Raw genomic sequence first — 13,101 nt, forward strand, 5'->3', positions numbered from 1 at the left:
TTGTGTATAGATGTAACGTTGATTAGATCGATCAAGGCTATAAAATGTTAGCTCTTCGATTTTTAGTCTTTTCTGAAACCATGGATATTCTGTTAGGTACTCAGTCGCCAGCAGACCGGGTAAGTATAAGTAGGTACGGAGTTTTACCTATATTGTTTCTGATATGCTTCCGCAAAAATTTTACCTAGTTTGTTTAGATAGGCAACAAAATAATAAAAAATCTACAAAGTTAACTAAACCTTTTAGAAATAAAATGTACGAAGTATGCGTATTACAAACTACATAACAAATGTTACTAAATTGAGGTCGCGGTTTCAACATCACTGGTAGCCTTACCATGCGAAAACAGGTGAGCAATTCAGTCGTTGCGTACCACATCGTTTGATGTGGGTAAACTCGTGCAGCGCTCTCTAGCATTTCTCGGTTTTGGTGGTTTTTTACTTTTGTTAGATACCTATCTGTAGTTATTGTGCGATTTGCCGATTCTTAACATTTAAACATTCTAGGTGAGTTGACCGTGAAATCCACCCTTTAGCTTTCCTATACTTATAGTGTATTTTTAAAGTTTTATAAAACTATCCGTGGTTTAGTATTTCAATAACTAATTCAATAATATTAATAACGAGACGATTTTCGAAATTCTGCTAATAAATTTTCTGGCAATAACCCCTCTGCCAGTAATGCGAATTACGTTAAATGATATACAACGGTGTTATCACTTAGACATGTATTAGGGTATTATTATAGTCCCATTTAAATATTAATACAGTCTGAATAAACTCATTAGCAGTTTATGAAGGAATAATGACCTGGACTTGAGTGTTATTTAAGTTCTTTATTGTTCATAGAGACAATGTGCGATTATTGCGAGTCTTGACCTTATTGGTAGTACTGCACTATATCTATTAGTTTCCCGTGAATTACCTACCTCATTTTGGCGCGATAGGTGTTTAATTAATTCGACTTTTCAAATTTTTTACTGATCGTAGGTAGCTATTGTACCGACTAAAATTCATCGTTAGGGCTATTAGACACAAGTATTTAGGATTGGTGTAATTGATACAGAAAATAATGTATGGGTACCTACCTAAAATACTTATTTTACTGCAATAATGATTATAATTGACATAGTCGTTGTACGTCACAAAGTTTCTCTCAGAAACATTTAAAGAATATAGTTAACGACTTTTTTAAAGTGGTATACTTAAATTTGATTTTCAAAAATCGTATACCTCCCTCCCTCCCAACTTGTCGATTGCTGGTATCCACCAATATTTATGTTTCCTCATAACCATTACGTTACACATTATTACATAAATGCGCGAGGCCCGAAATTACCTAAATACCTACCTCGCATACGGAACTGCCGGTCCGCCAAATCCAAATATCTTAACGGTTGCATAATGACGGCATTTAGCTTCACTTTCTTTTGGTCGTGTATAGTGTGGTTTAATATACTTCTATTAAAAAAGTTACTTACTGTAACCAAATCGTTGATTGTTTCCGTAGTAATGCCTAATTAGTATGTATTTATTCCATTTATGCGCTTGAGTGCAACAAACTTCAATAACCGTTTGATATTCTCAAATAAAAAAAGAATACACTAAACTGACTAAACGGTCGTTAGTTAGGGCTGCTAGACACTACCTACTTAGTTGTTTTAAGAATTAGAATGCTTTGAAAATGTTTACACAAATGACCTCGATGATTACCAACGTTTTGGATAATGAAAAACTTCACTGGACATTGGATTAATTGGAGTTGCATCTCACTTGTACTCCGAGGGTGAAAAGGATTGCTTAAGCCCGCTTGACATGGAGCAATAAAAATTGCAATTGCATGCAAGTTGCAAGAAAAATTGCGAAAGGCATGCGTAGTTCAAAGCCAGCTGATCAATTGCTGCAAGAGACTTGCATGCAATTTTTATAGGACCGGTGCTATTTTTCTTGCATGAATCGTGCAATTCTAGGGATAAATCTAGTTGTTTTTGTGGCACCAACCTAGTAAAATACAGCGGCGGCAACTGTGATGCTGAGAGACGCACTCATTACTTGTTTTTACTAATCTTATTTATTCTTGTAATTTTCATGTTTCTTCAAGCAATCAAAATTTAATTTTCATTTGAGGTTAACAACTTTGTTGACAAATCCATATGTTTCTTCTGTTGGCAGACATGTGGCAATTGAAATAGAATTGCACCATGTCAAATACCATGCAATGCTTATTGCATGCAAGGATTTGACCTTGCAATTTCTTTCTGCAAGTTCTTGCGCGTAGTATTGCTCCATGTCAAGCGGCCTTTAAGCCCGCTTGACATGGAGCAATAAAAATTGCAATTGCATGCAAGTTGCAAGAAAAATTGCGAAAGGCATGCGCAGTTCAAAGCCAGCTGATCAATTGCTGCAAGAGACTTGCATGCAATTTTTATAGGACCGGTGCTATTCTTCTTGCATGAATCGTGCAATTCTAGGGATAAATCTAGTTGTTTTTGTGTCACCAACCTAGTAAAATACAGCGGCGGCAACTATGATGCTGAGAGACGCACTCATTACTTGTTTTTATTAATCTTATTTATTCTTGTAATTTTCATGTTTCTTCAAGCAATCAAAATTTAATTTTCATTTGAGGTTAACTACTTTGTTGACAAATCCATATGTTTCTTCTGTTGGCAGACATGTGGCAATTGAAATAGAATTGCACCATGTCAAATACCATGCAATGCTTATTGCATGCAAGGATTTGACCTTGCAATTTCTTTCTGCAAGTTCTTGCGCGTTGTATTGCTCCATGTCAAGCGGCCTTTACCTATTAAATTACTGGCAGACCCCGCCAACTCTAGTATTGCCTTTGGGAAATCTCGTTTTCTTTATACGAGACATACGTTCGGTTTCGGCCGCTGCACCGCCTCACCCCATACACCCGACGACCTTCATACCGCCTTTCAGTCAAAAATCATCTATGAAGTAGTAATAATAGTAAGCGAATCTTTCCTTGGAATGTGATACGTCTTCTAGACTCTTCGAGAACGTTCAGCGATTTTTCAAGAATCTTTTGGTTTGCTATATAAGCTAATTGAATTATGTTTAATAAGTTCCAACATCGATGCCGAAGTGATAAATAGTTCGCTGTCGATTGATAAGTTTATGTTACAAATTTGAGTACAAGTGAGCAAACCATAATAATTACTATAAATCAATCTATTTAGGGACTATTAATAAGATCATTAATAATAATTCATTGTATATTAATAAATTAGGTAATTAAATTTACGGTACAGTACTAATTTGTACTGGGATCGGCCACGTTTACACTGCTATAGGATCATAGGTATCTATATCTACCTTGGACCGCAACTTATGGGAGCAACCCTGAATGTACATATTGTTGTATGCACTGATCCGTAGACCACAAAGACCGTACACAAAACACCAACACAAAAACCTAGCTAGCTATTTATCTTTTATTACGATCACGGAACAAAACTTCTCCCCAATACAGAGGAGAGATTCGACTCTGCTCTCAGTTAACCTGTTAACTTCTAACAGATAGTGGGTCAACTCAAATACTTTAAACTCCAAACTGAACTGCAAAATGGACCATGGGCAAGTCGTTGTGAATGAAACTCACGGAAATTAATGTGAAAATTACAAAAGTGCGATTTAATGGGGTCATCCCGCCTTCATTTTTTATTTCTGATCCACAAAGTACATTAAAAATAAAAAGACCCGTGTGTCCTCAATTTTTATTTGCGAGTAAAATAAACCCAAAATAAACTATTGAAAGCTGTGTTTTTAGGCCGAATTTGAAACGCTTCAGACTAAATACGTCACAAACCTACAACCAATCACCTAGCAGTGAGCTGGCAACCTTACGCGAGGGTCTGACGTTTGTCACATTTGACGTTTTGAGAGGGATGTTTAACTGCATCTAGCACGAAAGTGACAAGTGCCTGTTGCAGATGACGCAAGTTATAAATGCCATTCTCCTGCAATATTGCCAAGTCGTTATGTCATCTGAATGGTTCTAGGAGCTGATTGGTCGGGCTTATTACGTCACAGAGCCCGCCACAATAATATCGTTTTGAATAAACCTTTAAAACCGCACAAGTTCATTATTTTTTTGCTAATCAGCCTCTATTTTTAAATAAACTTTTACTGTCCAAAAAAATGTTTTATGGTTTCAGGTACAAGCTTATTAAATTAGAACTGCGGAATTCAACTAGGTATACTGTAAACCCCCATTCTTAACTTAACACAAAAAAGGAAAATGGTAATACAACACACACAATTATTACAAAAAGACTAAAATTATCACTTAACTACTTACATTATTTGTCCGGAAATTGAAATATCCAATAAAAAGGTATCCGTACAGAGTTCTCAAAAAAAAATTTCAATTAACATAAATGACACTTTACACTAACGACAACGGGTAATCGCAGCATCTTCTCTTCTGGTAGACAAGGACGTTATAAAAAACCTGAACTTCAAACTGAGTCACATTGAAAACCAATTTAGGAAACTCCGACAAACGAAATTCCGGCAGCCGGTAAGATATAAAAAACTTCGGGGTTGTATTATGCACGAACAAACGTAGAAAAATAATTAGCCGCGAATTCGGTTTCCGGTTTCACAAACGAAACTTTTTCAATCTCACATTGAACGAAAACCTTAGATGCTGGCTGTGGCTTCAAATGATTAACAAACTGACCGTAAATCAACGATGGAACTCGCAAGAAGCGAATAAAATCAATGAAACGTAACTCGGCACTGAACGTGGCTAAAAACTGATTTAAATTGTGAGACAAAACGTAGTTCTGCGTTGACTGGGGCAAAAATCGACGCTTTTCTTGTTTGCGTCCTATTTAAGGCGAAACCTTATTCCGATATTAAAAATTACAACAACCAAAAATACACAGTTGACAACAAAGCTGTCCCATCAACACACATTATTAGACCAACAAAAATAGAGGTCGATTATTTTTCTAAATCAATTTGTTATCAGACATTAAGAAATAAATTAAAACTTAAATTCTAGGGAAAAAAATTTCATCTCCTGAACTACACAGAAAAGGCGATAAATGACATCTACCTGCCTATTACATTAAGCATTTACATTTGATAACAGATAAAGGCCCAAAAAAATTCCCAGAACTTTCTACGTTTAAATAAAATGTAAACAAAAACAACCTTGGCCGCTTTCCCGTATAGCACAATTAATAATCTCCATGCCATTACATACACCAACGACAATTAATAAAATTTAATTAGGAAAGTTAATAACACAAAAAGGAGACCGCCCTTGTCAATCTTAATTACGATTTCCGAAAATTTAATCCCAGCAATATTTATACCTACAGATATTTATGCGAGAATCTTGTACTTAGGTTGTACTAATTTGTTCCGTAAGCATTACTACATGTCAACCATTTGAAGCAATATATTGGGGTTTCAACTGGATGCCACAACTCCTTCATCAAAATTTAATTTTTTTTGCAAATCGACGTTTTTCAGTATTCTTTAAATAACTTTTAATTGGACCTGGTTTGAAATTATCTAATAGTTATTTATATAACAAGAGCGCGAAGTTCAATTTCGCGCATTGAGACTGAAGGTATTTTGACGAGGCGAAGCCGAGTTAAAATATCAGTCAAATGCGCGAATTAACTTTGCGCTAGCGTTATATACAATATGTTTTCTACAACTGAACCGATTGTTAATTAAATTTGCTGTTTAAGTTCAACGTTGTCAGCTCGGTTGTCAGGTGCGCGAAATACTTTTTTTCACTGTTGACGGTTTCGCGCACGTTGTCAAGAGCAACCTTACTTATTAATTAACCGTTTAAAAATCTAGTACTTCGCGTTTCGAAATTCGTCAGAAAATGACAGGTTTTTTTGACAGTTGTAGAAAAATGGAATTTTAGTCAGCAGACAATATTGTTATATTTTGAGCATTTAACACTGTCTCAATAAATTTATTCAGCTGAGCGTCAAGGAAACCGACAGATACCTTCTACCTCGCCTTCTACTTTAACACCTGTCACTTTGATGGGCTTCGACGTTTTGACCCTAAATTCAATAGGGTTGTTGTTAAAATCCTATATCCATACTATGTTTCAAAACCCTAAGACCTTCCGTTGGCAAGCTGTCGATGGATGGATGGACAGATACACGATTTCAAGAAGGGCCTACCGGGTTCTTATTAATAACAAACTTACCCATGGAACTCTACTAGATCTGGGACACCCTGTTTGTGAAGATTCATAAGCAATCGCGATTGTGGGCGGGGAGGTGAGGATTAGTGAATTAATAAAAACAAGTTGAAAATCAGCATATGCATGAAGAAAGCGCATTTTTTGTAATACCGATCAGTATTTTATTATCGAAATTTTCGATGAATCGCTCCATTTTTGAATTATAAGGATGCTATTAATAAAGCATTACGATTACGGCAACACCAAATTGTATTATTATTTATTATCGAAGTTTAAAATTATCTATCTCATGAGTACCTAATCTACTCAAAATAGACTAGAGCCTACACATTGCACAATCTACATTATAGCAGAAAACTTTAGTGAAAATTTCAAGTCTCTAGCTATTGTAATTGCTGAGATCTCAGTCGAACAGCCATAACGAATATAATAGTGTATTTTTGAAAAAATGCGCTAAAAAAACTGTTATTTATGCATCAATTCCGATAGGAAGTCGACCACGTCGACAACAGGTATCAAAATCGTTATTTAGGCATATGGCTTGTTTAGCTGTAGGTATCTAAAGACAATTTTAGTGCATTATCTGCGATCTATTATTAGTTGTTTTTTGCAATTTTTTCCTTCTTATCAAAATTATGAATTGTATAAGATTGTTTGTTGTGAAATGAAAGCCCCGTACGTAGGTATATAACAAGTACCTATTTTATACATCAAGCAAACTATAAAAAATGAGGACAAAGACGAACTTACATTTTGGAAAAGTTGACATGGTTTCGTTTCATGAACTTAAAGAATATCATTTGTGTTTAGTCATTATTCAAAAGGTGCGATAATAAATAGGCACACATTTAATAGTAAATGTTAAATCCACGTTTTAATAGATTTTTTAATGATAGGTGAAAGGGACAGCTGAGCTCCGATTTCACTATGACTGTTTCAATTCCACCAAAATGCGATGTTTCTAAAACGGATACAAACGACAACGAAACTTGCTGTACAAATAAGGTGAGTGAAGTTCTTTAACCTCTTTTTAATGCTATGCTTTCTCTTTCTGTTTTACACATTTCTCTACCGCAATATTGTTCCGGCAGGAGTTTTTCTTACATAGGTATTAAAGACGTTTCGACTTTCGAGTAATACTGAAGAATGTTATAAATTTATATTGTAATTGATATTCCTGCATCAACTGCATAGCATACACAACTGACTAATATGACAGTATTTATTTCTGAAATATATAATAATATCACAAATAGCCTACCAATTAATAAAGGCTTATTATTTACTTATATAGTTCACAGAAGTAGGTAACTTATTTAGGAGCAGCCAATTTATTAGAACAATTGTTTTAGCATCGTTTAGCTTTAGACTGTATTTCCTGGTTCTAAATTTTATTGTATTGGAATAAGTTCCCGAAAATTTGGTATTTCTTCTGTTTAAATCAACAGACTTCATTAGGGAATTTTTTATTTCCTTTTATACTTCGCTAGAGCCGTAGTGTTACATTTGTTTCATCTGAGAAACAGCTTTATCTGAGTTATGCTTGTGGAAATACGTATGTTTACAAAAGTGAAATCAATCGAAGAGTAGTGGTTTATAAACGAGTTTATAACAAGGGCATTTCCATTTCCATATTTTGCATATTTGCAAAAAACTGCCAATAAAACTCTCTCCTAGGCAAATTACAGTTCTTTCTCGGTGCTGGATAAATTGTATGCCATCATGTACATACTATTCTTATCGTTCTAGAGGTTCCTTCCCAATCTTTTATATTCGGTAATGCTATCTCATCAATTATGCTAAAAGGTTGTTTCTTCTTTCTTCTATGATATTTTATCGATTTTCTTTAATTTCGATTTTATAAATATTTATATAATTTCCTTGTCACCGATCTTTGTCTTTGTTCACAGCTATTTTTTTTTAAATTTTAACTACAGATGCTTCTAGGAAAGGCAAACGTATCGCCAATATCAAAAATAAGATGTGCGCAATTTACTTAGTTATATATATATTTTTTTGAAATTTTAACCATATAAACTGGTTCTAATAAAAACATATACGGTTTTCCCATGTCTTCTCTGAATCTGGATCATACAAATGAGCCAATGAAGATTTATGACCACCAATGACTATAGATTTGATCAAGAGACATTAAAATCGTTAATTATGCACCAATTTACGTTTTTGAAAATGCTCAAGAATTTTGCCACATTTGCGAAGAATTTTGCAGTGGCGGATTTAGGATTTTGTGTAGGGAGGGGCGCATATAATTTTTAAAGTGAATATAATTATTAAAAAAAACATTTATTATACGTAAAAACATATAGAACATTTTTGGCATAGTACGTAATATATTGAACCAAATAACTAATTTTTAATAAAATAAGAAAAGAACAAACCAGAAAATGTCTTAATGACAAATTCCAGCTTTCTTTTTGTATGTGCAAATCGATTTTTTTCACGAAATTTGTCCAATAAGTATTCTTGCATGATTAGGGCATTTTGCGCGAGTACACCATCTTGTTAAACCAACAGTTTTCGACTTTCATATCTTCTTCTTCATATCTTCTATGGTTTCCGAAATCCCCATAATAGACATCCTTATCTGGGACACAGTGTATAGCTGCACTTCATCCAAAAGTTCTGCTAACGACGGGTTATCCGTACTCATTTATTATTAATGTTAAATGATCAATTAAAATGTTATCATCTGCGACGCCTGAAGAGCATTAGGTAATATACCTACATATTTAAGTTTAAATTTTATAATTTTTTTTCATTACAACGATTTTTTAGGCCAGTTATTAAATGATCAAGAATTGTCGAAGAGTGTCTAGCAGGGAGCGCCAGAGACGTAAACGTAAACCAGCTTGTGTTAATAATCCAAAGCGGTAACAAAATTAAGTTCCGTTTTACTACGGATGTTACTTCTGATGTACCTACCATAAAAACAACATTCCAATAACTACTCGTTCTCTAAGCAATTGCACATTAACACAGTTCACTTTCATTTATTAGCGTTGCTTGGTGGCATTGGTCTTTAGTGGCAAATTGCATAATTGCCGATTATGTGATTGGCGAAGGATGACGAACCGGAACAACCACGATTTGTTTTGATATTCTGATGTCGAAATAAGTTGCGACTTTACCTGACAATACTTAGGTACTTCTTTGACAACGAGGCAATAGGTAGGTAGGTATACAAATACGAAATAGTAGTGAATAAACAAAGTACTATTAATTTATTGTAAACCAGTTCTAGGTTCTACCATTGTTTAAATACTAAACAATGGTATTTAAACAATGGTTCTACTAATTAAATATTGTATTGGAAGTAGCATAGAGGAAATCCTCTATGGAAGTAGGTAGTCTTTCTATGACAGCACAGATATATATATCTGTGCTGTAGCTAGCTACGTAAATCTGTGATGACAGTGAAATTTAGAAATAAATGGTCGTAGTATGTATGTACATATCTAAAATTCATTGATTGCGAGGCATGACTCACATGAGGTTTTAGTGGTCCTAACTTTCTTTTTCACAGACAATGTAAGTATTTATAACCAGTCGGTTATAGTAGGGGAGCTAGCTCGAAATCCACTGAACGAGAGTAATTAAAATTTTAACCGACCGAGTTTCACTTTGGCTTATCTGAGAGCCAATTGCACCGACAAAATTAAGTATATAGAAACATGGTCAAGTCATTGGCAGTACCATTGTATATGCAATGGCAGTACCTACCATTAGCCTGTAAAAATTCAGATTTATTCATCCAACCGTAACCTAGTTATACCTATCCGTAGAAAGTTCGTGAAAAACCCCTAAGAATTGTTTTTTACGGACTTCGCGTCTCGCGATTTTTTAAGATATTTTTTTAAGAGCTATTATCAACGTTTTCATTTGGTGTATAACCTATTTTCTTCAAAAACAACCATTTAAAATTGGTACTGCAAGAAGTATCGCAGCGCCTTAAGTCATATAACCTGAGGCGGCAGACGATCGATTTTAGCATACTCGGATAGGCCAAAGTGGAACTCCGTCGGTTAAAATTTTAATCATTCTCATTCAGTGGATTTCGAGGTAGCTCCCCGGCCCTACTATTAGAGGATTCGTGTTTGTACGCGAAGACAGATGTTTCAGCGCAGCGCGTTTCGGCGGCGAGACCAAAGAATACCCAGAACTCTTACGCGAGACGTTTCGGCGTTGAGACATTTCGGCGGACGAGGCGTTTCTCCCCTAATTGATTTAAAGCAAAGTTGTAAATAGGTTTCTTGTAACTTGAAAATTCTGCGTCTACTAATGCCCTTATTTATTATTTTTGAATTCGGGTAATCGGAATAATCAAATAAATTAGAATTTAGCATTTGCGTAAAAATTTTTGTTTAATAATTTCACGGAACGAGTGACACGTGAGTTTTATACTCTTTGGTTTTACCAAAGAGTCGGTATATACTCTTTTAGTCCAGTCAACCTGTGTTTTTAGTGGGAAAAAAATAGTATAAAGCTAATTTTTTCCCCATTGACTACTACCATTTAGACAAGTGTTTAGCCAAAAGTCCCCGCCTCTACCCCCCTTGCTTCACCACCCCCTGTGCTCCCATGAACATGAAAAGTGTAGGGGTTTCGTAAATCGCGTCTCTCTCGATTACTAAACAACATATCGGATTGCAATTTGTTTTATTCTCTTTGCTATAACATTGTCTACAAATAAGTTCAGTTGACTTTCGTCGTAACTTTTACCGTTTGTTGGTAATGACTATGAAAAGGTAAAAAGTAGTATATTTTTCGGCACGTAATTTTACTTTTTGTCGCAGAAATTTTCACGCCGACATTTTATCAAAAAATGTTGCCTACAAAAGTTGTAGCTCCCATTATTACCTTTAAAATGATATGACATAGTACGTACTTTGTTGAAGAGCCTGCGAGATTCAGCCGGTGTAATGCAGAATGCGTACCCAGTCGTGGCGGGTTCCGTCGAGGTGGGCCCGGCGGCGCGGCGTTGCAATGCTAATATTGTTGTATAGTGTTTTTTTTTTAACTTTAAGGTTACACTATTGCATTTTCTCTAAACAAAACCTAAATTCCACCCTTTTTAGATTTGTGTCAAATATTAATAAGTCCTTGTAAGTATACAGCTAAAAATCGTATTTTAAATAGTTTTCTATTACCCAAAATCGTCCTGAAACCTTCATTTCCATGCTTACTTTCTGTCAGGAAATTTTAGTTTCCATGACAGGCATAGCAGACTACGTTTTCTGCCGTTTGTCACTTTACTGGCCGCACCTGTCACTTTACCGGCCGCACCGTCACTTTACCAATTACCGGCCGCATTTGTGACATTTCCAAATGTCTATTAAGACAAAAAAAAAAAGTGGCGATCGCAGTATGTATGAACTATAGGCGATAGTATGATTAAATACCTTCGCCAAGGTGTATGAGAAAGTGTTATACGGTAGAATTTATCCATCTGTGATAAGATTTATCTCTCCAGCTCAACATGGGTTCATAAAGCACAGATCCACGGCCACTAACCTGACCTGCATTACCCAATTTATAGAGACTGTACTTGACAATCGTGGGCAGGTAGATTGTATCTACACTGATTTTGCCAAGGCTTTTGATTCAATTGCTCATGACATTATCTTAGCAAAATTAGATGACTTTGGTTTTGATGTTTCTTTACAACTTCTGGTTAAGAGCTATTTGCAAAATCGATACCAACAGATAACTTATAACAATTTCGTTTCGTCTTATATAACTGGAGTACCTCAGGGGTCCAATTTGGGACCTCTCTTATTTTTAATTTTTATTAATGATTTGCCGGAAAAAATTACTAATTGTGGTAGTTTACTGTTTGCTGACGATTTTAAAATCTTTTCTACTATTGCAACTATACACGACTGTGTGCACCTTCAACGTCAACTGGACATTCTTAGTGAGTGGTGTGATTTAAATAGGTTACCATTAAACATCAATAAATGTACAGTAGTCACCTACTCCCGTAGGGTCACGCCCATTGACTTTGAATACAACATTAATACTGCTACACTGGTTAAAACAAATAGTATTAAGGATTTAGGTGTAACCTTCGATGCTGGTCTTACATTCTCAAAACACATTGATAATACCGCTAAACAAGCCATCTCGACCCTTGGTTTTATTTTAAGAAATTGTAAATCTTTCACCAATATTACAACGTTGAAGACCTTATACTATTCTTTAGTTCGCTCGAGACTGGAATATTGTGCTATAGTGTGGAATCCCATTGTAAAATACCAGAAAGATAAGCTTGAATATGTACAACGCAAATTCTTAAAATCATTAGTTTATAGAATTGATCATCAGTATCCCCCACGAGGTTATAGCCAACAACGTTTGCTTTCACGTTTTTTCCTTAAATCCCTAGAACGCAGACGTTGTGAAATTTGTATCTCTTTTTTGTACAATTTATTACATAATTTAATTGATTGTCCTTATTTACTTTCACTTATAAACTTTCATGTACCATCTCGTTCTTCGAGAAATATTGTAACTTTTTATCAATCTACTCCCCATACTAATATGTTAATTAAATCGCCTTTATACCATACCATTAGAATTTTTAATAGTTTATCGAAACATATTGATATTCATCATAGTCCTCTATGCGACCTCCTAGCAGAAATTGGTATTTGATTTTGCTTAGAATGTTATTTAGTAATTTCCATTAGTATTATTATTATTGTATAATTTTTCTTGTTTTTTTCTTACGTGTATCTTTGATATTTTATGTCATTTACTTCTAACAATTTTGTACACCACTTTAATTTTGATTAAATTGTCCTGTAATTGGATTTTGTAATCTGTAGGGCAATAAATTATTATTATTATTATTATTATTATTATTAT

The 13,101-nt window shown here is 34.7% G+C and overlaps 1 long non-coding RNA gene across 1 annotated transcript; it reads left to right on the forward strand.

Annotated features, from left to right (window-relative positions):
• The first annotated feature begins 338 nt into the window (after nucleotides 1-338).
• On the forward strand, nucleotides 339-7,218 carry LOC116173000. The gene is made up of 2 exons (XR_004145823.1): nucleotides 339-506; nucleotides 7,110-7,218. It is a non-coding gene; the product is annotated as an uncharacterized LOC116173000 (long non-coding RNA).
• Nucleotides 7,219-13,101: the final 5,883 nt, after the last annotated feature.

Source organism: Photinus pyralis, unplaced genomic scaffold (genome assembly GCF_008802855.1).
Source record: "Photinus pyralis isolate 1611_PpyrPB1 unplaced genomic scaffold, Ppyr1.3 Ppyr1.4_LG6, whole genome shotgun sequence".
Classification (NCBI taxonomy): Eukaryota; Metazoa; Arthropoda; class Insecta; order Coleoptera; family Lampyridae; genus Photinus; species Photinus pyralis.